General features: G+C 40.6%; 1 pseudogene; it reads left to right on the plus strand.

The window, feature by feature from the left end:
• The window catches only part of LOC137005151 (uncharacterized), a 1,346,463-nt pseudogene that overhangs the window by 218,378 nt on the left and 1,103,431 nt on the right, over positions 1–24,654 (plus strand).

Consider the following 24,654-nt stretch of genomic DNA (forward strand, 5'->3'; position numbering starts at 1 on the left):
AAGAGCAGAGAAGAGTCTTCGTCTGATATGTCCCGTCTAGTTGAAGCCAATATGCTAGCCTATATATAATGATGTAACATAACGTCGTTTATTATCAAATTTAACATAGCACAATTCGACTTGCTCTGGAACAAATAATAGATTAATAAAGACCAAAGATTGCCTGTTCTATGTACTCAAATTGAATAATGTCTCATGTTTAACCACTATAAGAGCCAGCGGCAAATCCACGAAGCACTGGCCGAGATTAAGCTGTTCTTGGCAGTTACAGAAGCACTGAACGGCCGCTGACGCCCTGGAGCTCACGTCTCCGAAAACGTCAAAACAAGTTGTAAAATAGGTGCTGTTATTAAATATGAGTCACATATTTCAGGTCTAAACAACTACATTCTCGCCTAAAAACTATTAAAACTACAGTTTGTGGTACAACAAGTAGTATTTGTAAAAACTGCGGTTGATTTGGTCGGCCGCCATGACGGTCACTTCAAGCGGAGTGATACAAACGGTGAAAAGATAGGAGGAGTGCTATTATCGCTGAAATATTGCATGGCTATCAGCCAATCAGATTCGAGAACCAGACAGAACTGTTGTATAAATATATATAAGACCCATATATGTGTTCCCAGTTCAAACCCATGCCAACTTGGCCCATAAATATATCATGCAAGACCCATATATGTGTTCCCAGTTCAAACCCATGCCAACTTGGCCCATAAATATATCATGCAAGACCCATATATGTTTTCCCAGTTCAAACCCATGCCCACTTGACCCATAAAAATTCTATGCAGGACCCATATGTGCATTCCCAGTTCAAACCCATGTCCACTTGGCCCATAAATATGCCATTCAAGACCCATATATGTATTCCCAGTTCAAACCCATGCCCACTTGGCCCATAAATATGTTATGCAAGACCCATATATGTGTTCCCAGTTCAAACCCATGTCCACTTGGCCCATAAAAATTCTATGCAGGACCCATATGTGCATTCCTAGTTCAAACCCATGCCCACTTGGCCCATAAAAATTCTATGCAGGACCCATATGTGCATTCCTAGTTCAAACCCATGCCCACTTGGCCCATAAATATGCCATTCAAGACCCATATATGTGTTCCCAGATCAAACTCATGCCCACTTGGCCCATAAATACGTCATGCAAGACCCATATATGTGTTCCCAGTTCAAACCCATGCCCACTTGGCCCATAAAAATTCTATGCAGGACCCATATGTGCATTCCCAGTTCAAACCCATGCCCACTTGGCCCATGCCTGTCCCTTATGGGGCCCATGTAATCAGCTCATATGGGCTTCCTATGTGGGACTCGTACTACAAAACCTACATGGGACCCGCTGATTTCACCCAGCCAAAGCCCATGCCCACACAGTACCCATGGAACCTGTAGTTAACCCATCTGGGCCCCACGTGTCATTGCTGGCTGGGCTGTGATTGTACATCAAGAACAAGGACACGTTGTGTGCATTTTGTTTTGTGCTTTTACCAGACCGAAACGCTCTATTGTCTTTGTGAAAACTGCTCATGTGCACGAGCGCCAAGAGAACTGATAACAGCAGCAATACTGGCCATAATTTCAGAAACAACACGTTCCAGCGGATAGATCGCCTCTTATTTAACACAGACCTATATCTTATCGAATTGAGATATTTCTTTCTTTTTAGGTACAGTTATTCGCTGAGTTTAAGTTCACTTTTGAGACGTTTCAGATTCTCGCAGAGAGACAGCTGAAAGTTTTTAATTTTATTTTATTATTCAAAAGTACAAGGTTTTGTTGTTATTGTGAGCGTACACAAATAAAAGTAGACCATTCGTAGTCTTGCATCAATATGTAGGCTATTGCCCAAAATGACGGAAGGCCCGTTTTTGTTTCAGCTGTCATGAGGAAAAAATCCATCAGAAGGCGCCGGCGCTTTCGTCAACCAGAGGGATAAAAATGTAACCAATTTAGTTTCATATTTATATTTAAATATTGGGCTATTGCCTATTATTTTTAAATGAATAAATTCCACCTATGTTGATTATGAAAAGGGAATAGCATGACGGATGCGCAATGTCGGGAGACAAATGCAGCAGGTTAGACATAAGTTTGACCACTTTATTAAGTTTTGTTTTATAGTAAGTCTTTCTTTAAAGTGAATTTCGTTTTGTAGAAATTGTATCTTAATTTCAATCAATGTTTCATCAACCAATTGCCTATATTTAATAAATAGGAAGAAAACCAAGAACGTCGGGTGTGGAATGGAAACGAAAGCATGTTTCCGCTGCCTTTGAATAAGGCTGAAGCAATAGACGTCTTTCTGTTTTAATCAAATTTATTTATTACTGTTATGATATAGACATGGAGGCAGAGATAAAAGCAATCCAGGTGAGCTTTATTGAACAATGCGTGGAACACAGAGTGAAAATGGCTGTTATCAGGTTCTTGAGAGATGAATATAAAGTAATACTGTCCTTGTATGGTTTGTGGATCCAGGAGCTGAGATGAGATGGAGGGAGACGTTGGAGACACTCACACACACAGAAGGGTAAGCACACGAAGGGACCAGGAGATGAAGGAGATCGCTGGAGCAGGTAAGTATGTCGATGGGGAGTCCTTAAGGTAAGCATTTACATGAAGTAGTGCAAACGAGACCGGACAGTGAGTGTGTGTGAGTGTGGTGGCTTTGTAGTGCTGGTGATTGCAGAGTGAATGAGATGCAGGTGGCGGTGATTAGTAAGCTGGTGATTGGGTGCGTGGGTACTGTGGTGAGGTGGAGCCTGGCGGGTCTGTCTGGATGGTTGGTATGGAAGTTCTGTAACAGAAGAGGATCAAGGATATCATTCCTGGGAACCCATGAGCGTTCTTCGGGACCATAGTCCTCCCAGTCCACGAGGTATTCGAGTTTACCACCACGGCGCCGGGAATCCAGGATCTCGTGGACCACGTAGGCTGTGCCGTCCTCTAGGAGAAGTGGAAGGGGGGGCTCGGCGGCTGCCACGTCAGGCTCTGTGGAGGGAACAACAGAAGGGTGGTAAGGTTTGAGTAGAGACACGTGAAATGTGGGGTGAATTCTGCTATACTGTGCCGGGAGTTGGAGGCGATAGGTGACGGGGTTGATCTGCCGAAGGATGGTGAATGGGCCAATGAAGCGGGGACTCAGCTTCTTGCAGGGCAGACGCATCCTGATGTCCCGGGTGGACAGCCAGACCTTCGACGCTCCGAGGCTCCTGTCTACCAGCCGGGTCAGAAGGTCTGCCATCTTGCGTCTGCGCAGGGCCCTCTGCAGCTGGTGGTGAGCTGAGTCCCACACCCTCTCGCTCTCCCGGAACCAGTAGTCGACTGCCGGAACGTCGGAGGGTTCCCCGTCCCAGGGGAACATCGGGGGTTGGTAGCCGAGTACGCACTGGAAGGGTGTTAGTCCAGTTGAAGCTTGGCGGAGGGAGTTCTGTGCGTACTCGGCCCAACCCAGGTACTGGTTCCAGGAGTTCTGGTGGCCGTGACAGAAGGTACGCAGGAAGCGGCCGATCTCCTGGATCTTCCGTTCCGTCTGCCCTTTCGACTGAGGATGGTATCCAGACGATAGGCTGACGGACACACCCAGGAGGGAGAAGAAGGCTTTCCAGACGTGGGAGACAAACTGGGGTCCTCTGTCGGAGACGATGTCTTCAGGTAATCCATAATAGCGAAAAACATGATTAAACATTAGTTCTGCGGTGGCCATGGCGGTAGGTAGACCCTCCAGGGGTATCAATCGGCAGGACTTTGAGAAGCGGTCCACTACCACCAGGATGCATGTGTGACCGTCAGACTCGGGGAGATCGGTGACGAAGTCCACTCCCAGGTGTGACCAGGGTCTCTCAGGAACGGGCAGAGGAAAGAGCTTGCCGGTAGGAAGATGGCGTGGGCTCTTGGAGATGGCGCACTCCCTGCAGCCCTGCACGTACCTCCTGACATCGTTGGCCATGTTGGGCCACCAGAAGCGTTGTTTGAGCAACGAGAGGGTCTCCTTGACCCCCGGGTGACCAGTGCCAAGTGAAGAGTGGATGCTGTGCAGGAGTGGAGTGCGACGTGCCCGTGTGATGTATTGCAAGCCTTGGGGGCAACCCGGCGGAGTGCGTGTGGAGGCATTGGCGGAGGGAATGGTTTCCTCGGACCACTGGATGGGGCTCACGAAGATGGACTCCGGCAGAATAGTATCAGGCTCTTTGGGCTTTTCCTCAGGAGCATAGAGGCGAGATAGGGCGTCAGCTTTAGTATTCTTAGAACCAGGTAGGTAGGAGATGGAGAAGTTGAATCTAGAGAAGAACATAGCCCAGCGAGCTTGGCGAGGGTTGAGTCTCTTAGCGGCCTTCAGATATTCGAGGTTTTTGTGATCAGTGAGAACTTGAAACGGGTGAGTAGCTCCCTCCAACCAATGCCTCCACTCCTCAAGGGCAAGCTTGACGGCCAGGAGTTCGCGGTCACCGATGTCGTAGTTGACCTCCGCCGGGTTGAGCTTGCGGGAGAAGAAGGCGCATGGATGGAGTCTACTTGGTGTCCCCTGCTGCTGTGAAAGGACCGCTCCCACTCCGGTGGTAGATGCGTCCACCTCCACGATGAACGGGAGGTCCGGGTTAGGGTGGACGAGGAGGGGAGCGGTGGTGAAGGCCTTCTTCAGGGTCTCAAAGGCATTGGTGGCTTGTGGAGACCAGGACAGAGACTTGGGCTGGTGACGGAGTAGGTTGGTGAGTGGACTGACGATAGTGCTGTAATTCTTGATAAACCGGCGGTAGAAGTTGGAGAAGCCTAGGAATCTTTGGAGTTCTTTGATAGTAGTAGGAGTGGGCCAGGACTGTATTGCGGAGACCTTCCCCTCGTCCATCCGGATGCCACTGTGATCAATCACATACCCCAGGAACTGGACGGAGGGTTGATGAAACGAGCATTTTTCAGCCTTGAGGAAGAGATGGAACTGCCGTAAGCACTGGAGGACCTCCGCAACGTGGTGGCGATGTTCGGCCAAGCTCCGGGAGTAGATAAGGATGTCATCAATATAAACCAGAACGGACTTATGGAGAAACTCCTGGAGCACCTCGTGGATGAAATCCTGGAATACGGAGGGGGCGTTGACCAGGCCATACGGCATCACAAGGTATTCGTAGTGTCCTGTGGGCGTGACAAAGGCGGTCTTCCACTCGTCCCCCTCACGTATCCGGATGAGGTTGTACGCGCTGCGGAGGTCCAACTTGGTGAACACAGTGGCACTGCGGAGATGTTCCAGGGCCGCTGGGACGAGGGGAAGAGGGTAGCGGAATTTTATGGTGATCTTGTTGAGGGCACGGTAATCGATGCAGGGCCTCAAGCCTCTGTCCTTCTTTACCACGAAGAAGAAGCTTGAAGCAGCAGGGGAAGTAGACGGGCGGATGTAACCTTGTTCGAGTGCCTCTTTGATGTATTCCTCCATGGCCTTCTCCTCCGGTATGGACAGGGGGTATATGCGTCCCCTGGGCACTGGTTCACCCGGCAGCAGATCGATGGCGCAGTCCCATGGCCGGTGTGGAGGAAGCTTGGAGGCGCGTTGCGGGCAGAACACGTCACTGAAGGGGGCGTAGTCCGGGGGAACATCCACGGAGCGCTTCTCAACAGGGCTCTCGATGGAAGTGGCGTTCACGAGAAGAGACTTGGAGAGTGGAGATTTCGGAACAGGAAGCGCTGGGAAGCAGTGCTTGCCCCACTTCAGGACTTCGCCCGTGAGCCAGGAGATGTTTGGGTTGTGTTGTTCCAGCCACGGGCGCCCTAGAACCACGTCAGCGGTGGATTCCTCCAGAACCAGCAAATGGATGTGTTCAGTGTGCAGGATTCCGATGCTGAGTTGAAGTGGGCCCACGCAATGACGGATGTGTTTGCGGCTTAGGGGTTTGCCCGTGATGGAGTGGATTTGATAGCTCGTCGGTGAAGGAGAGATCTTGAGGTTGAGTTGTCTACAGAGGGTGCCTGAGATGAAGTTTCCGGCTGACCCTGAATCAAGGAGCGCCACCACTGGAACAGAGATGTTAGCAGCAGTAAGGGTTACAGTTGTAGTGAGTGGTTTCATTTTCTGAATGGAGGGAAATATTGCACTCACCACGGGTCGAGGAGGACGTATTGGGCATGTGGAGAGATTATTCCCCATAGTCCCGCAATAGAGACAGAGATTCAGGGTCAGCCTTCTTTGTCTTTCGTTAGGGGTGAGACGAGAATGATCAATTTGCATGGGTTCTGTGGCTGGTTCTGGGGAGCTGACGGAGGAGGTTGGTGGTGGATGACTGGCCCTGATGTCCCTGAATACACGACTGCATACGGGACCCCACGCGGATGGCGAGTTGGATGAAGCGTTCTAATCCCATGGAGTCCTCGTATGCAGCGAGATGCAGCCGCACGGAGGGTTCCAGCCCCTGACGGAACGTGGTGATGAGGGCTTGCTCGTTCCATCCGCTGGTGGCGGCTAGCGTTCGAAACTGCAAGGCATATTCGTTAACAGAGAGGTTTCTTTGCTTTAGATTATAAAGTTTCTCACCAGTCGAGGAATCCGTCAGAGGCTTCCCAAATACTTCCCGGAAGTGGGAGACGAACGCCGAATAGGATTGGACGACTGGGCCTTTCTGGGTCCATAGCGAATCTGCCCATTGCAGAGCCTTCCCTTGCAGTTGTGAAATAATGAACGCTATTTTAGCCGTGTCTGTGGTGTAGAGGTGCGGCTGCATCTCCAGGACCAGTTCACATTGGAGAAGGAATCCGCTGCATTCCTCCGCCGATCCAGAGTAGGGCGCCGGTTTGGCCATGGGACTGGCGGTGAATGCAGGTGAAGGAGCGGTGCTGGTGGGTGCGGAGACAGCCGTGTTGAGGAATGACGATGTTGAGGGCTGTGGTGTGAGTGCTCGACGCAGCACGTCCACGAGCTCCTGGAATGGATCGTTGGTGCTCATGCCGTTAAGTTGTTATGGTCCGGTCTTCTGTTATGATATAGACACGGAGGCAGAGATAAAAGCAATCCAGGTGAGCTTTATTGAACAATGCGTGGAACACAGAGTGAAAATGGCTGTTATCAGGTTCTTGAGAGATGAATATAAAGTAATACTGTCCTTGTATGGTTTGTGGATCCAGGAGCTGAGATGAGATGGAGGGAGACGTTGGAGACACTCACACACTCACACACACACACACACACACACACACACACACACACACACACACACACACACACACACACACACACACACACACACACAGAGAAGGGTAAGCACACGAAGGGACCAGGAGATGAAGGAGATCGCTGGAGCAGGTAAGTATGTCGATGGGGAGTCCTTAAGGTAAGCATTTACATGAAGTAGTGCAAATGAGACCGGACAGTGAGTGTGTGTGAGTGTGGTGGCTTTGTAGTGCTGGTGATTGCAGAGTGAATGAGATGCAGGTGGCGGTGATTACTAAGCTGGTGATTGGGTGCGTGGGTACTGTGGTGAGGTGGAGCCTGGCGTGTCTGTGACAATTACTTTATTACATGTCTTTATTTCTTAAATAATTGATAAGATGTTTTTGGTCGACCAATATATTTTAGCTGGTCTACTTAGACACATTTGCGTAGTGACTTATTGTGCAAACTTTTTTTCCTACCACATGCAAAACTCATAACATTTCTTGCAGATTTAAAAAAAAACAAACAAACAAACAAATAAACAAACAAAAAAACACGACGCTCCGACTTTTACAAAATCCCTCCTCGCTCCAGTCAAAACTTCGCACATACTCTGCTCGGCAGCAGCAGACGCTGGCAAACGCGCGGGGGGAGGGTTGATCCCATTCGGAACTTCTGGAGTGGAGCGTGAAACACTGCAAAACACTGCAAATCTCCATAATACAAACAAATAAAGAAACTTACTGCAAATACTCACAACAGAGTCTAACAATTATGTATTTCGTCAGCTTATTTCATATGATCAGATCAGGATGCTAAAATTAACAAAAAGCACTAAGATTGCAAAAAGGTCTGTCGCGCATGGCTTAGGTTAATATTTTGAGTCTCCCGCCCTCTGGATTAATGGCTTTGGTGACAAACATTTTAAACAAAGCGCCCTTCCCCCATCTCAAACTTGTCAAACACTGTTAGGTTGGGTGAGTGCTTTTTATACACACAAGATAATCTAAAAATTATACATTGATATATAAATGGAACACAATCGGTTTGTTGTTTTTGTTTGTTTTTCTTTAACATTTTTATTTTATTTCTTTGTCTTTAAGGAACATTGGATGGCAGTAAAGATTCTGTACAGTTATTGTTCTAATAATATGGAGCCATAATGTTTCATATCTTGGTCAATTCTTTCGAGCTGCTTTACAGCTTAACCACAGTTTGCAACATCAGCAGTTATTGAAATGAACTGAATCAACACAGATCTGCTGATATAAATAAATAGGCCTAAATAAATAGCAAAAAACAAGATTGGGTTTGTACGGTTCATCTGAACTATAATTTAATAATTTATGTTATAGAAGTACAATGTACAGATCAGATGCCTATATGTTTTGCACAAAGTAAGAATATTTAATAAAGAATCTTGTTCTCGTCATTTTGCTCTTAACTGCAGTCAAAATACAAATAGGCCTATAAAATATTCATATGCATTGTGTAGTCCATTGTGGAGAGTCAGATTAGGCGGAAACTCTATAGCAGAAACTTGTTGAATAACAAAATGTTGATTATTGGGATAACGTTTTTTTTTTTTTTTTGTTCGTAATTGTGTAGAACTAAACTCAATTGACTAAAGATAAAAATAAAGCATCCAACTGAAGCCCAAAAATGCAAGCAGAATACCATAGAAACTTGTGCTAAATTACCACAAAAGGGGGAAATTCACTGTTGTTTCCATCGCCGTTTGTAAGGTAGCCAAGACAACAGCAAGCTTTGATGCGCTGTGTTACTGTGTTACTGTTAGTGGTTGTGTGCCGAGACAAATAAATATGTTCGGTCTTTGCTGAGATATTATTATTATTATTATATATTGCCCAAATGTATAACATAGCCAATAAGTCTAGATTTAGGTATTTGTTTATTATTTTACTGTAAATACATGAATTTAGTTTAGGCCTATATCATTTGATGCACCGATCGAAATTACTGAAAATTTGCGGCCGAAACAGCAAATTACGCGCCTGCCTAGAAGGGAACCTTATATAGCCTATATATGCGCAAATTTGTGTCTAATTTAGAATTTAGAGCAGCTAAAATATATTGTTAGACCAAAACATCTTATCAATTAATTAAGTAACAAAGACATGTATTTAAGAAATTTAATAAAAACAGAAAGACGTCTATTGCTTCAGCCTTATTCAAAGGCCGCGGAAACATGGTTTCGTTTCCATTCCACTCCCAACGTTCATGGTCTTCTTCCTAATTAAATATAGGCAATTGGTTGATGAAACATTGATTGAAATTAAGATACAATTTCTACAAAACGAAATTCATTTTAAAGAAAGACTTACTATAAAACAAAACTTAATGAATTGGTCGAACTTATGTCTGACCCGCTGCATTTGTCTCCCAACATTGCGCATCCGTCATGCTATTCACTTTTCATAATCAACATTGGTGACATCTTTAAAAAAATATATTAGGCTATAGCCCAATATTTAAATATAAATATGAAATTAAATTGGTTACATTTTTATCCCTCTGGTCGACGAAAGCGCCGGCGTGTTCTGATGGATTTTCTCCTCATGACAGAAACAACTTAAAACAGGCCTTCCGTCATTTTTGGCGATAGCCTACAGATTAGTACAAGAATACAAATGGTCTACTTTTATTTGTACGCTCACGATAACAACAAAACCTTGTGCTTTAGTACAATAAATAAAAACAGGGTGAGCTTTTAGCTGTCTCTCTGCGAGAAACTGAAAACGTCTCAAAAATGAACTTAAACTCAGCGAATAATTACCTAAAAAGAAAGAAATATCTCAATTCGATAATAAATTCGTAGGTCTGTGTTAAATAAGAGGTGATCTACCCGCTGGAATGTGTTGTTTCTGAATTTGATATTTTAAGGAATAGAATACACTCCTGCATTTAAATGCTGCTGCAGGAGTTGCAGTTGTTTTTATGACGCCTTAATAATGGGAGCGAAATTATTCAGTGACTCACGTTTTACTAAAATAAAGGAATATAATTCATGAAACACGCAACAATTTATTAATCAGTGTCCAAACAGATAGGCTATATTTTTCCTATCTGTCAAATAAAGACAGGTAACGAATAACAAAGTAGCCTATGTGCATGTCAAAAATCCATGCTGTTTTATTAAAGGAGTTTAAAATATAAATAAAAAACGTATTTGTGATAAATATAGGCCTAATATATGAGGAAATTTACATGTTGCATAAAGATAAATGTGCTTTGATGCATTTGTTGGATAACATGTGGTTAAAGCGCCACTCAGCGGTCAAAAGCTGCAAGTGCACTTTGCGACGCGGCGGTAGAAACACCGTTTTGGATGGCCACCTACTGTATGTGTTCCCAGTTCAAACCCATGCCCACTTGGCCCATAAAAATTCTATGCAGAACCCATATGTGCATTCCCAGTTCAAACCCATGTCCACTTGGCCCATAAATATGCCATTCAAGACCCATATATGTGTTCCCAGATCAAACCCATGCCCACTTGGCCCATGCCTGTCCCTTATGGGGCCCATGTAATCAGCTGATATGGGCTTCCTATGTGGGACTCGTACTACAAAACCTACATGGGACCCGCTGATTTCACCCAACCAAAGCCCATGCCCACACAGTACCCATGGAACCTGTAGTTAACCCATCTGGGCCCCACGTGTCATTGTTTGCTGGGATGGTTTCCCAGCATCCCTCAAAGACTTCCTTGCTCTGTCCTTCCATTCATTCATGTTTGCTCTCCTTTTTTTGCCGACGTTTTGCCTATTAATGTCCGCAGCAGACATGAAAGCAACCAGCGTCTCCATTTTTCGTTAGTGGACATAAACAGTTTTTCCGTGTGAGACTATTTTAAAATTTTAAACTCAGAGTTTTGGTTGTGCGAACACCCCCCAAAGTGATTCAGTATACAAAGTGGCACACATACATTGAAGTCACATGGTTATCTCAATTTTTTGTTTTTTTGGACCTATACGGTTGTTCGCCGCATGATCACAATTATTATTAATATAATATTTTCCCAATTTCCCTTTTTCCACTGATGTTCCTCTGTACTTGAGAATAAAGGAACCTTTGTGAGATTTTTGCAAACACACCCTGACCTAAATGAAATAAAAATCAACAGAAAACTGTTAAACAGTTTAAAATGCCAAATTAAACTATTAAGATCTGGAAAAAATCTATGCACTCATAGCTCACTATATAGATACTGTTATGTGTATCTATTATATATTCTTACATTCTAGAGGCAGTCTGTTAATCAGTTTTCTAGCAGAAATGTTACACCTGTGTAAACTTTCTACCTGTGTGCAGATGAATGGGACAAACTGAACTTGTCTGAGATTTCGCCAAAGCTATTCTGGTTTGCCATGTAGCAGAGGTACATTTTAGTCTTCACCAAACTGTGTGTAGGATATTGGGTGGTGTTTTTGTGACAAATAAGGACACAAATGTGTATAATGACATGGGTATGACATGTTTTGTTTACATCCAGCAACCACAATTCATTGGAAACTTTATTCTGTTTCTTCATTAAAATAATGACAGATGTCTAGAAAAGTTGTAAAGAACTGCAAGAAAAACAGTTGAAAGCATAAAGACTGAAATAAGCAGACATAAACACCATCAAATCCCCTCAGTCTGTTGACAGCAATGAAATGAGCTTTAAGTGTCAATTTACAGCAGATCTGAAGACATCAGCATAATAAATGAGGTGAAAACAGGAACTATTGACATGAAATAAAGAGTGTGAGATAATCTGCTGATGATCTGAATGTCTTGTTGAATGAGTGTTGATAGTCTGAGGATCATCAATACTTTATTCTGAGTGTTTGCTGTTAGAAACTGATTATTGGAGTGATATGTGAGAAACTCCTATAAACTGCTCTAGTGAAAGACAATACTGTTATTTCTCACAATATGACATTAATAATACAAAAACCAACACACACTCACCATCAACCACTAAAGATGAATAACTACAGCAATATGATAGATATGAACTGAAAGTTTGGTTTTCTAATAATAAGTACATTGATTGCAGTAGTGAAATTAGAACAGAAGAGACAATAATCACAAAACCTTTCGAAATAAAGAGCAGCACAAAGTAGAGTTAATAATACAGAATCATCTCATATTTAAGATATCAAAGCAGTGATCTGTATTAAATTCAGTATAATCACCAGTATAGGCTACATGTTGATTAGAGAGGATGAATTAAAGTGTGAACCAATGTAAATGAAATACACTAAAATGATTTTTCAGAAATATAAGAATGAGAGTCTGAGGAGTGAAAGGTTTCCTCAGATGAACTGCATTAAGTGAAGATTATAGAGCTTTTTAGCTTAAGCTGATTTAAGTTTTATATGTTTTGTATTGTCGTGACCAATAAAAAAGTGTTTATATTGTCATGACCGCCTCCTGTAAGACTTTCCTTAAACTGAGCCTCAGAACAGAAGCTTAAGCGTCTTCTCCATCATTCCTGAAGATCTTCAGAACTTTATGATTGAGGCAGATCTGACTATCCTGACCCTACCTGAATAATCACAGGGTTAAAGCTGAATGATTAAAAGACACACCGACTGACAATATGTGTGACATTTGTGTGTGTTTTGTAATATTTATGTTGTGTAATCTGCAGATTAATATGAGCATTGTTCATTTTGGACTTTGACATCCTACATTTAAACTCCTCAGGATTGTTTTTGGTGTTTCATATCAGGCTCACCTGTAGAGCATGTGTTGGGACTAACCCAGCATCCAAAGATGAATTAATAAACACTTGAAAACTGGGACCAATTTCAGAGAAAGAAACTCTGAGGGAACAACATAAAGTGAGGCGTAAGTTATTTTCATCCGGTTAACCAGATCACCCAGATCCTTTAAAGAAACATGCTGAAAACTATAAAAGCACCGGAGTAGCCAGTGAATTCAGAGTCAGATCTGGGAACTGTGAAGTGAAGGAAGAACGAATGACTATCACGTTGTCAGAAAAAAATAAACTGAATTATTGATTTAATTGTGGTAAATAAAATCTTAGGCCTATGATGATGTGTAGCAATTAAATCAGAAAAATACCTTCATCTTGCTAATTTTGCAGCATGCTGGAACTTGAACAGACAGTCTTACAAAATTCAAAGGACACAGTTAAACGATCATGCTTCCATCTTTACGACAGGCCTGTCGGAGAGAACGATATTATCACTGAGGGTGCAGAACATTATATCTGTCACAACTGTGACAATGAATAGGCTAATCTCCCACTGTTATGTTCCTGTTTGTTTGTACTCTTTCCCACTCTTCTGAGAATATGCCATGGTTTCTCAAAGCTTCTTCTAACTATTGTTTCTGCAGCCCCTGATACATGGTGGTGTATCTTTGCTGTTTTTGTTGATTTCTTGGAATATATACTGTCATACTGTTGAAAAAAAAATGTTTTGAATGACTTTAAAATGAATTGACATGGCCTATAAACAAATATTTTAAACGATTCAAGTTTGTACTGTCAAGTTACTTTTGAAACATTTAATAAAACAAAAATTTAAAATGAAAAGATAAAGGACAAAATATGTTTTAAGTTACATAGTAACAAAGTCTTAGTAGGGTATATTCAATAAAAAAACAAGAGTAACACAAACAATTTAGCTTGTATTGTTGTGTTACTTTCGTCCCAACTGACAAGGTCATCAACATCTTCTGTTGACAGTGAAATTATACTGAAGCCGTTCTACATTTGTACAAAATACCACCTGGCATTGATTGACCACCCTTGTGATTTATTGACCACAGCAAAAATATGTCTCTGTCTAAAACATCCCTGCTCTCCCCTACAAAAAATATGCAAACGTCATAGGTCATATATTGTCAGTCGGTGAGTCTTCATTCAGCTTTAACCCTGTGATTATTCAGGTAGGGTCAGGATAGTCAGATCTACTTCAATCATAAAGTTCTCAGCCGCCGCAGATGAAGATCTTCAGGAATGATGGAGAAAGAAGACTCTCTTGAGCTTCTGTTCTGAAGCTCAGTTTAAGTAAAGCTCTCTGTCATTGGTTGTTGATACATCACATGATCATCCAGACTGGATGCTGACTGGTGGGAAGTTTAACTTTACATGATGGCAGCTGTTATTAGTCCAGCTTGTGAAAGAAAAAAATAAAAGTTTTCAGAAATATAAACCAGAATGTGAGTCTGTGGAGTAAAAGGCTTCCTCAGATGCTGAACTGCATTAAGTGTAGAAGGATAAATGATCGAGGGACGCGTAACAGCATCTCCAATATTGCTGGATAAAGCTAATTTCACTCCTGCAATCAACTTATTATTAGAAAACCAAACTTTCAGTCCATATATATATATTTAGCAGCAGTGGTTGATGAAGATGAGTGTCATTAGTGTTTGTTTTTGTATTATTGGTGTTTTATCCACATCATGTTGTGAGAAATAACAGTATTGTCTTTCAGTAGAGCAGTTTATAGGACTCTAATAATGTGTTTCTATCATCAAACACTCAGAATGAAGTGAGATGATCTGCTAATGATCTGAATGTCTTGTTGAATGAGTGTTGATAGTCCGAGGATCATCAATATTAACAGAGAAACCGCTGAAAACACTCTTTATTTCATGTCAATAGTTCCTGTTTTCACCTCATTTATTATGCTTATGTCTTCAGATCTGCTGTAAATTGACACTTAAAGCTCATTTCATTGCTGTCAACAGACTGAGGGGATTTGATGGTGTTTATGTATGTTTATTTCTGTCTTCATGCCATAAATGTTTTTCTTACAGTTCTTTACTAATTTTCTAGATATTTGCCATTATTTTAATGAAGAAACAGAATAAAGTTTAATTTATAACTTTTTGTTTCTAATTCTGCCTCATTTGCTTTACGATAGATGGATATAAATTATTAATGCAATTAGTTTAAGAGTGAAATACAAAAGGAGTTAATATAGCAACAAAACAAAAAAAAGAAATAAAACAATTTGTCAGGCATATTTAGAACAAGAATCATTTTCTGACATTGAAACACTGTATTGAAGGATCACAATACTCTTTAATTGTCATTTTAAATTTTATACTTTTAAAATATAATGAAATTTAGTATGATCTCTTACTCTTTTATATACTTTATTAAGTACTGGTCAAAATAAATGTTGTTTCATTTTTACATAAATATATCTGTTACACTAAATGATAATGGGACATTAAAACATTTGGTTTTCACAAAAGTAATTTGAAACATTAAAATAGACACTTGCATTTAATGGGTTTTATATTTAAATTCGCTTATGTACATTTAATTTGATGCAGATACTAAAATTTGATTTCTGGTCTTTAACCCTATAAAAACAAAAACAGTAACTGATATCTTTGATTTGGGCAGATCAGCTCCTCCAACCAATCTGTAGTTCAGTCAGTGAAGCTCCTCCCACATCACTCACATCATCAGTGAAGCTCCTCCCACAGCAGTTCATCAATAAATGCAGAATTATTCCCATCAGATGAGCATCAGGAAGAGCTGAAAACTGCAAAGACTGGGTTTATTGAAGAGGACAGTGAGAACATGAGTGATCCAGAACCCTGCAGAATGAAACACACTGAAGAAACTGAAGAACAAAGAGGTTGAACAACATTGATGTTCTTGCACATTTAGATAAACTATCAAATACATACTGAACTTTTAATGACAACATTCATGTTAGAAAGATTCAAACACTTCTGCATATTTAGATATGTAGTTAAACTAAGAAATGATACATAATGTTCTTTTCTAGCTCAGTAAAGGGAAGTTTGAGAAATTTTCATACTGATTGTCAACATCAGATCAAACTAAATAGTTTACATTTGTTTCATATAAATCATAAGCATTCAAACAATACTTACAATATGTTCAGAAGACTTCTCTGTGGTCTGTTCGTGCTCAAGGGTTAAGTAATAAGAATATCGGTAGACAATTATTTGCAATTAATGTAGTAATAGATTTAATTACAATTTAACAAAAGTAAAGGCAAACAAAGGTTATTAACAAAGTTATCTAAACAAAGCAAAGTTTCAATCAAAGGTGTAAAAAGCTGGGTTTCTTGCGTCGAGAGACACTGCTCAATCAGTATCTGTCTGGCCTGTCTTCTCATCAGTCTTTTATACTCAAACAGTTCACTGCCGATGTTAAATCTTCTTCTGCTGTCATCAGTTGGAGAGCTGCCAAGTCTTCCACCATCCTTTTAAGGTGTTTCTGACGTAGCCTGCTTTTCCTCCTGTTAGCTCTCCTCTTAGCTCTTCTCCTCTGTGTCCGTCTCGTTTTTGTCTGTAAAACATGCCTTATCTACAACATTACAATTCTCTTGTATCTAATACATAAATGTTTTCTACTCTATGTTACTTTAATATACTATAAACCACAGTTTAATAGTTAACATATACTGTAAGTAAAGTAGTCATATACAAATTACTTTAACATGGTCAAGTATACATGCATACATAATATCATTAGTTTGCTTTTCTACATTACATCATTTTAATACATTTTAATGCATCATCACTAATTGGGTTACATAAAACTACTACAAAGCCAAAACAACTTTAAACAAAATAGAGTAATTGCATAATCATCATATTCATCAACAATTGTTATTTTTTAGGAATAAACTGTAACACCAAAATTATGAAGTAAATGATCTTTCCAGAATGGCTGACAGGGTTGTGAGTGTAACTTGAGCAAAATCTCTTCTTACAGTAACTTTGGTAACAGGGTTGATGAATGCAGTCATTCATTTGTGTAAAAACTGAGACAATGTATTGAGATTATTTTCTTGTCCTCCCATCATGCTGTAGAAAAGAGCCCAGATAATGTCACTTCCTGGGCGTCACAGTTTTAAGAAATCCTGTCTTTAAAAGGAGGAAAAACATGTCAGAAGTAACAGGGTTGAGTGAATCATGTAGGAGATAAATGTGATAATAACACATTTAAAGATGCAGTCAGTCTAGACTTTGATCATGTGAACTTTCAACAGTCAAGATATGACGTGATATTTTTTTAAAAAACATAAATAAATAATAATCACTACAAAATTTTTAAATATACAATCTACTCCACTTTACTGCAAACTTCACTTGATCTTGTGTTTCTGGTGTCCCACATTCACATGTGTATGAAAGGAAGTCAGTGGAAGGAAAAGTCTACTGTGAACGGCCCTTAATAATTACACAGTTTTAGGAAAATAAATTAAATATCAACCTAAAAGTTGATGTCAAAATTTGGCTGTTAATATCACATTAGATCATTTTGTCATTGATTGAAAATATTTCTGAGCAATGTTTTCTTTATTTTCTTAATATTATTTATAAATTATTAAGAATTATTTAAGGGAAGGTGGCAGAGCGGCTATTTGGGAAATTCTGTAGCCAGAAGACGTCCATTCAGTGCGGATTGTCTGAATTCAGTAAATCTTGATGTAAAAACATTTGAAATTGGAGTCAGATTAAACGAGCAGCTAAAGTACAATTGAGATTAAATTCTAAAATTAAGTGAACTTCACAGGAGCGCTGAAAAGACGTACACACATTATAACTTCACCAGACCACTGGATTCTGTCGTTGGAACGACAGCTGGTCCTTTACGATTGGAAGATTGATGTTAAAGTTTCAGGGACATATGCAACTAATTTATGCAAATGCATCAAAATGATCATGTTTTGTAGCAGTTGTCTGTCACAACAAGTCTCAATTTTATCACCTTTAACTTCATATTTCTCTCTTTAAATTATTTTGATTTATTGAAAATTAAATGATTTTTTTTTCTTTCATTTCAGAGCTGATGGAAGTGAAGGAGGAGAGTGAAGAACTGAGTGAAGTGGAGGAGAAACATCATGACAAACCTGGAGAAAAACCTTTGAGTCACTCAAACACTAAAAATACATTTTTAAAGAAAATAAGAGCCAAGAAATCTTTCACCTGCACTCAGTGTGGAAAGAGTTTGTCAACCAAACATCATCTTAAGGAACACATGAGAGTTCACACTGGAGAGAAGCCATTCACATGTGATCAGTGTGGAAAGAGTTTCTCAACCAAACAATATCTTGAGGTTCACATGAGAATTCATACAGGAGAGAAGCTGTTCACATGTGATCAATGTGGGAAGAGTTTCAGTCAATCATCAACCCTTAAAGCACACATGAGGATCCACACTGGAGAGAAGCCGTTCACATGTGATCAGTGTGGGAAGAGCTTCAAACAAAAAGGACATCTTAAGAATCATATGAAAGTTCACACTGGAGAGAAGCCACACACATGTGATCAATGTGGGGAGAGCTTCACACAAAGAGGAAATCTTAAGAGTCATATGAAAGTTCACACCGGAGAGAAGCCACACACATGTGATCAATGTGACAAAGCGTTTCTCTGGGCATCAAACCTGAAGAGACACCTGAGAGTTCATACAAAGGAGAAGCCACATTCATGTTCTGTGTGTGGAAAGAGTTTTTCACTGCTGTCATATTTATATGAACATGAGAAAACACACACTGGTGTGAGAGAGTACATGTGCTTTGAGTGTGAGAAGACTTGTACTACATGGAGCGATTTAAAAAAGCACCAGAGAATTCACACTGGAGAAAAACCTTACAAGTGTCCATACTGTGACAAGAGATTCAGTCAGTCATCCCATCTGAAAACACATGAGAAGATCCACAGCAGAGAGAAGCTGTACACGTGTGATCAGTGTGGAAAGAGTTTCTCTTTTAAAAGTCACCTGAAGATACACATGAAGATCCATGCAGTGGAGAAACCACATCACTGCAGTCTGAAATGAAGTAGTTCATTTTTATGTGCTGAACAAAAAAATCTCTTCTGTGTAAGTTAGCCACAGCCAAATCTCTCCTCTCCAGCTATAGTTGGTGCCATGGGTTACAATTTTTTTTATTTATTTTTTGCAGTTACAAATTGTCTTTTTGTACCTGATTCAGCAAATTATTCACAAAAATTTTAAAGGTCCCCTAGAACATGTTTTTACAAGATGTAATATAAGTCTAAAGTGTCTCCTGAATGTGTCTGTGAAGTTTCAGCTCAAAATACCACATAGATTTTTTTAATTCATTTTTTTAACTGCTATTTTGGGGCATCATTAACAATGCACTGATTTACACTCGACCCCGCCCCCTGCCAATCACATCTTCCCTGCCACACAAGCTCTCGACTATATTACAGCGCATTTACAAAGTTCACACAGCTAATATAACCCTCAAATGGATCTTTACAAGATGTTCGTCATGCATGCTGTATGCATGCTTCGAATTGTGTGAGTATTGTATTTATTTGGATGTTAACGTTTGATTCTGCATGAGTTTGAGGCTGTGCTCCGTGGCTAACGGCTAATGCTACACTGTTGGAGAGATTTATAAAGAATGAAGTTGTGTTTATCAATTATACAGACTGCAAGTATTTAAAAATGAAATTAGTGACAGCTCTTGTCTCCGTGAATACAGTAAGAAACGATGGTAACTTTAACCTCATTTAACAGTACATTAGCAACATGCTAACAAAACATTTAGAAAGAAAATTGACAAATATCACTAAAAATATCATGATATCATGGATTATGTCAGTTATTATCACTCCATCTGCCATTTTTCGCTGTTGATCTTGCTTGCTTACCTAGTCTGATGATTCTGCTGTGCACATCCAGACGTTCTGCCCTTGTGAAATGCCTTGAACATGGGCTGGCATTATGCAAATATTGGGGGCGTACATATTAATGATCCTGACTGTTACGTAACAGTCAGTGTTATGTTGAGATTCGCCTGTTCTTCTGAGGTCTTTTAAACAAATGAGATTTACATAAGAAGGAGGAAACAATGTATGTCATTTCCATGTACTGAACTCTTGTTATTTAACTATGCCAAGTTAAATTTAATTTTTGAATCTAGGGCACCTTTAAGCAAACAAGTTTAACCCTTTAACAACCCAGTGGTCCGCTGGCGGGACGGTAGTGTTATATGGTTAAAAATGTTGTTTTTTTAAATGAGGAGTATGCCGTCTAACTAATCTTTTATTATGCTCGTAGTGGACTGGAGCTGACGTCTCACTTTGGGAAAAATACCCCCCCAATGTCCCTCATGTTATTATGTCTAGACATGTAGTTTTAACTTTTGCTGGTAGATGTGAGAGGCATTCTGGGATACCTGGCTGTCTCAAGTCCTGATGCATCCTCGCTAAAAGGCGGATCAAGAACACATCCAGGGATTTAACCTGTACTTGGCTAGATGTGAACTTTGAATTGGATCAGTACTCGGGCAGCAGCTGATGACGTTTCAAAAACAGACAAGAACGCATATTAAAAATAGATTACTAATGAATGAATGAGGCATTTATATAGCACTTTACTATGTACTACTGTACACCGTAAGAGCTTCACAATCACATCAGGGGTCGCTCCTCATCAACAACCTGGATAATTCAACAAGAGAGCCGTCGCTATTTTCATTTTTAAACACTTGCAGTCTGTATAATTCATAAACACAACTTCATTTTTTATAAATCTCTCCAACAGTGTAGCATTAGCCTTATATTTTTATAATGGCTGTTATTGATCATTAAAACTAACATTTAACAAAATGAGACAGAGTTGTGTTTTATGATTGCAAACTACTCTCGCCTAAAGGATTATTAGGAACACCTGTTCAATTTCTCATTAATGTAATTATCGAATCAACCAATCACATGGCATTTGCTTGAATGCCTTTAGGGGTGTGGACAATCTCCTGAACTCCAAACTGAATGTCAGAATGGGAAAGAAAGGTGATTTAAGCAATTTTGAGCGTGGCATGGTTGTTGGTGCCAGACGAGCCGGTCTGAGTATTTCACAATCTGCTCAGTTACTGGGATTTTCACGCACAACCATTTCTAGGGTTTACAAAGAATGGTGTGAAAAGTGAAAAACATCCAGTATGCAGCTAGACTAGGTAAACCCAGCCTGATCTGCCAGCAATTTGATTTTGCACGTCGACTGGAAACCCGTACATTCATTTCTACTGCTTCTGTTACACTTTTGCAGGAACCAATCACAGACTGGCTTATCCACCTTGCTCGCTATTGGCGGGTATAACATGATGAAGAAGCGAAGGCAAGCAGCTTTTTGTTTACATTGAACATGGCGGCCACCGAAGCACAGCAACCAGTTGATGCCGCTGTTTTTTTTAAAGTTTTCAAAGGCAAGTTTTCTTTGAAAATGGAACAGAGACTTGCCCTGCAACAATTCATAAAAAAGAAGGATGTGTTTGCCTTACTACCGACGGCTTTGGTAAAAGACTAATTTACCAGCTAGCACCGCTGCAAAGTACGTCACCCGGATTGTTGATCTGATTGGTTGAAGGACTATCCAATTGTGTTAATAATGCTCGTTGATCACGCCTCTTGTGCAGTAGAAAATTCATAGCAGACTCTCCAGACCATTGTGCAATGTTAAATTGAGCTTGGTCTGGTGATAGCCAGACAAGTACGCGGCAGTCCTGTGGGCGAAAATGCCTTGTTGATGCTAGAGGTCAGAGGAGAATGGGCCGACTGATTCAAGCTGATAGAAGAGCAATTTTGACTGAAATAACCACTCGTTACAACCGAGGTATGCAGCAAAGCATTTGTGAAGCCACAACAACATCAACCTTGAGGCGGATGGGCTACAACAGCAGAAGACCCCACCGGGTACCACTCATCTCCACTACAAATAGGAAAAAGAGGCTGCAATTTGCACAAGCTCACCAAAATTGGACAGTTGAAGACTGGAAAAATGTTGCCTGGTCTGATTAATCTCGATTTATGTTGAGACATTCAGATGGTAGAGTCAGAATTTGGTGTAAACAGAATGAGAACATGGATCCATCATGCCTTGTTATCACTGTGCAGGCTGGTGGTGGTGGTGTAATGGTGTGGGGGATGTTTTCTTGGCACGCTTTAGGCCCCTTAGTGCCAATTGGGCATTGTTTAAATGCCACGGCCTTTCTGACCATGTCCATCCCTTTATGACCACCATGTACCCATCCTCTGATGGCTACTTCCAGCAGGATAATGCACCATGTCACAAAGCTTGAATCATTTCAAATTGGTCTCTTGAACATGACAATGAGTTCACTGTACTAAAATGGCCCCCACAGTCACCAGATCTCAACCCAATAGAGTATCTTTGGGATGTGGTGGAACGGGAGCTTCGTGCCCTGGATGTGCATCCCACAAATCTCCATCAACTGCAAGATGCTATCCTATCAATATGGGCCAACATTTCTAAAGAATGCTTTCAGCACCTTGTTGAATTAATGCCACGTAGAATTGAGGCAGTTCTGAAGGTGAAAGGTAGTCAAACACGGTATTAGTATGGTGTTCCTAATAATCCTTTAGGTGAGTGTATACGCACATATTGATGAACCACATACGTTTAATATTTTTAAAATGTAAATGAAAAGAGGAAGATTTATAGTTTTGGTTTATACCATTCTGGTGTTTTATTGTAACGTAGGGAGTCCACTGAAGGAGAGCGTTGTGTTGAACCCAAGTGCAGTTTATTTACATAAATCCAAAATACAGACATGAATGAACAGGAACGGAAACGTGGCTTGAATTGACGTAAACAGACTTGACGTAAACAGACTTGACGTAAACAGACTTGACGTAAACAGACTTGACTAGACAAAGACGACTCACCGACAGCAGGTTACATTGATAATACATGACAAAGGAACATGGGGAAGACAATGGATATAAATACAAGAACTGATGGAACACATGACTAGGACAACCAATGGGGAAGTGACACAAGGAACAAGAGAACCAATGACAGAACATCACATGACCATAAACAACCAATCAGAACATGACACATGGACTAAGGGAGAACAAGAGGAGCAAGGGAAGCATTACAAAAACAAGCAACATGAAACAAACTACAAAATAAAAGACATGAAAACCAAAACATGAACACAAAAACCCAAAACACCTGTGACATTTATAGGTTTTATTGGTTGTAAATATACATGTAGTGAAGATAATCTTTGACTGCATTGCCTGAACCACATGCATGGGTATTAATGTTAATTTTATTGTTGCCTAAAATAGACATACAGAGATAACTGGAGTGGGCAGAATATCAAATGTCCCCAACTAAGCAAGCCAAAGGCGACAGCGACAAGGTACTCAAACTCCAACAGGTGACATCAGGTGACAAACAGGTGGCAAATAGGTGTTAAAATTGAGAAAAAAACCTTGGGAGAAACCAGGCTTAGTCGGGGGGCCAGTTCTCCTCTGGCGAACAGTGCTTTGTTATGATTCAGGCTGTTATCATAAGTCCGATAGGATCGCAGCATTTAAAGTATTTAATCCAGTTTTTTATGCTGTTGACTTCTGCCCTTATTTCACATTCTTGTAAATGGGAATTCAAAAGAGAAAACTTTTTTTTTCTTTGTACCGAGTTTAATTTAGGTATGATAGAACTGTTGCAATTATTTGTATTGACAATATAGAAAGTTAAACATTTAGTGCTTACTTTTTTGGTTAGTTTTTGAAACAAACAAACTCAGAACTGTTGAAATTCATTGGTTATACATAAAATTCAATGAAGGTTGAATAATCTTTTAACTACAGTATGTAGTTATCGGCATGTCTCATCCATGGAGATGCAACAATAAAGAACAAGAACTGACTGAAAAAGTTGAAATTTAGCTATAGTCTGGGCCCCTTTATTAAATGCCTGCAAGTGATGAATGATTAAAAAAAAGAAAGATAAAAGGTCAAATTCACTCAGCATTCCATGATCTACACTATCTCAATTACAACTGTATTTAGTTAGGCAGAGTCCAGTACATTATAGTAAGGCTCATTTTTATGTCGCAATAATGAAGATTTCACTCCAGACTGGCTGCTGGCCCCTGCCAGGCCACCCCTATGAAAAAATCCTGGCTCCGCCACTGCGTTCTGTGTAATAGAATCACCAATAACTAGGGCACTTCCAACAGGATTCTCAGTGGGTGTGTCAAACAGAACCTGTTTGATGTTCTTATTGGAACGGAAGAGTGGTGTTTTCCACAGTTAGGCCCCCTCATGTCACCCAAGTGCCCTTCACATTTATGATGGTAAAGAATCGCTGTGCATGATGATGCTGAAGCAGAAATTGATGTGTAAATATTGTCTGTTGTTTACCCAGTTTATGAATTTTCAACATAAATATATACAACTTACACAACAGACTCGAATTGGCTTGGCACATGAACATGAAAATCAAAGAACATCAGATTACACTAAGGCCCCATTTACACTGCACGGTTCAAGTGACCCAATTCCAATTTTTTTCCTCCCATGTGGCACAGATTGGATATGAGTCACGACCGTGTTAGCAGGAAAAAAGCGCATGGATTCCGATTTTCACAGATCGGTTTCAGGCCTCATTCATATGTGGTTATAAATCAGATATGAATCGGATACATGCGTTTGTGCCTGCAGTGTAAGTGGA

The sequence above is a fragment of the Chanodichthys erythropterus genome, chromosome 3, assembly GCF_024489055.1.
Source record: "Chanodichthys erythropterus isolate Z2021 chromosome 3, ASM2448905v1, whole genome shotgun sequence".
Lineage (NCBI taxonomy): Eukaryota > Metazoa > Chordata > Actinopteri > Cypriniformes > Xenocyprididae > Chanodichthys > Chanodichthys erythropterus.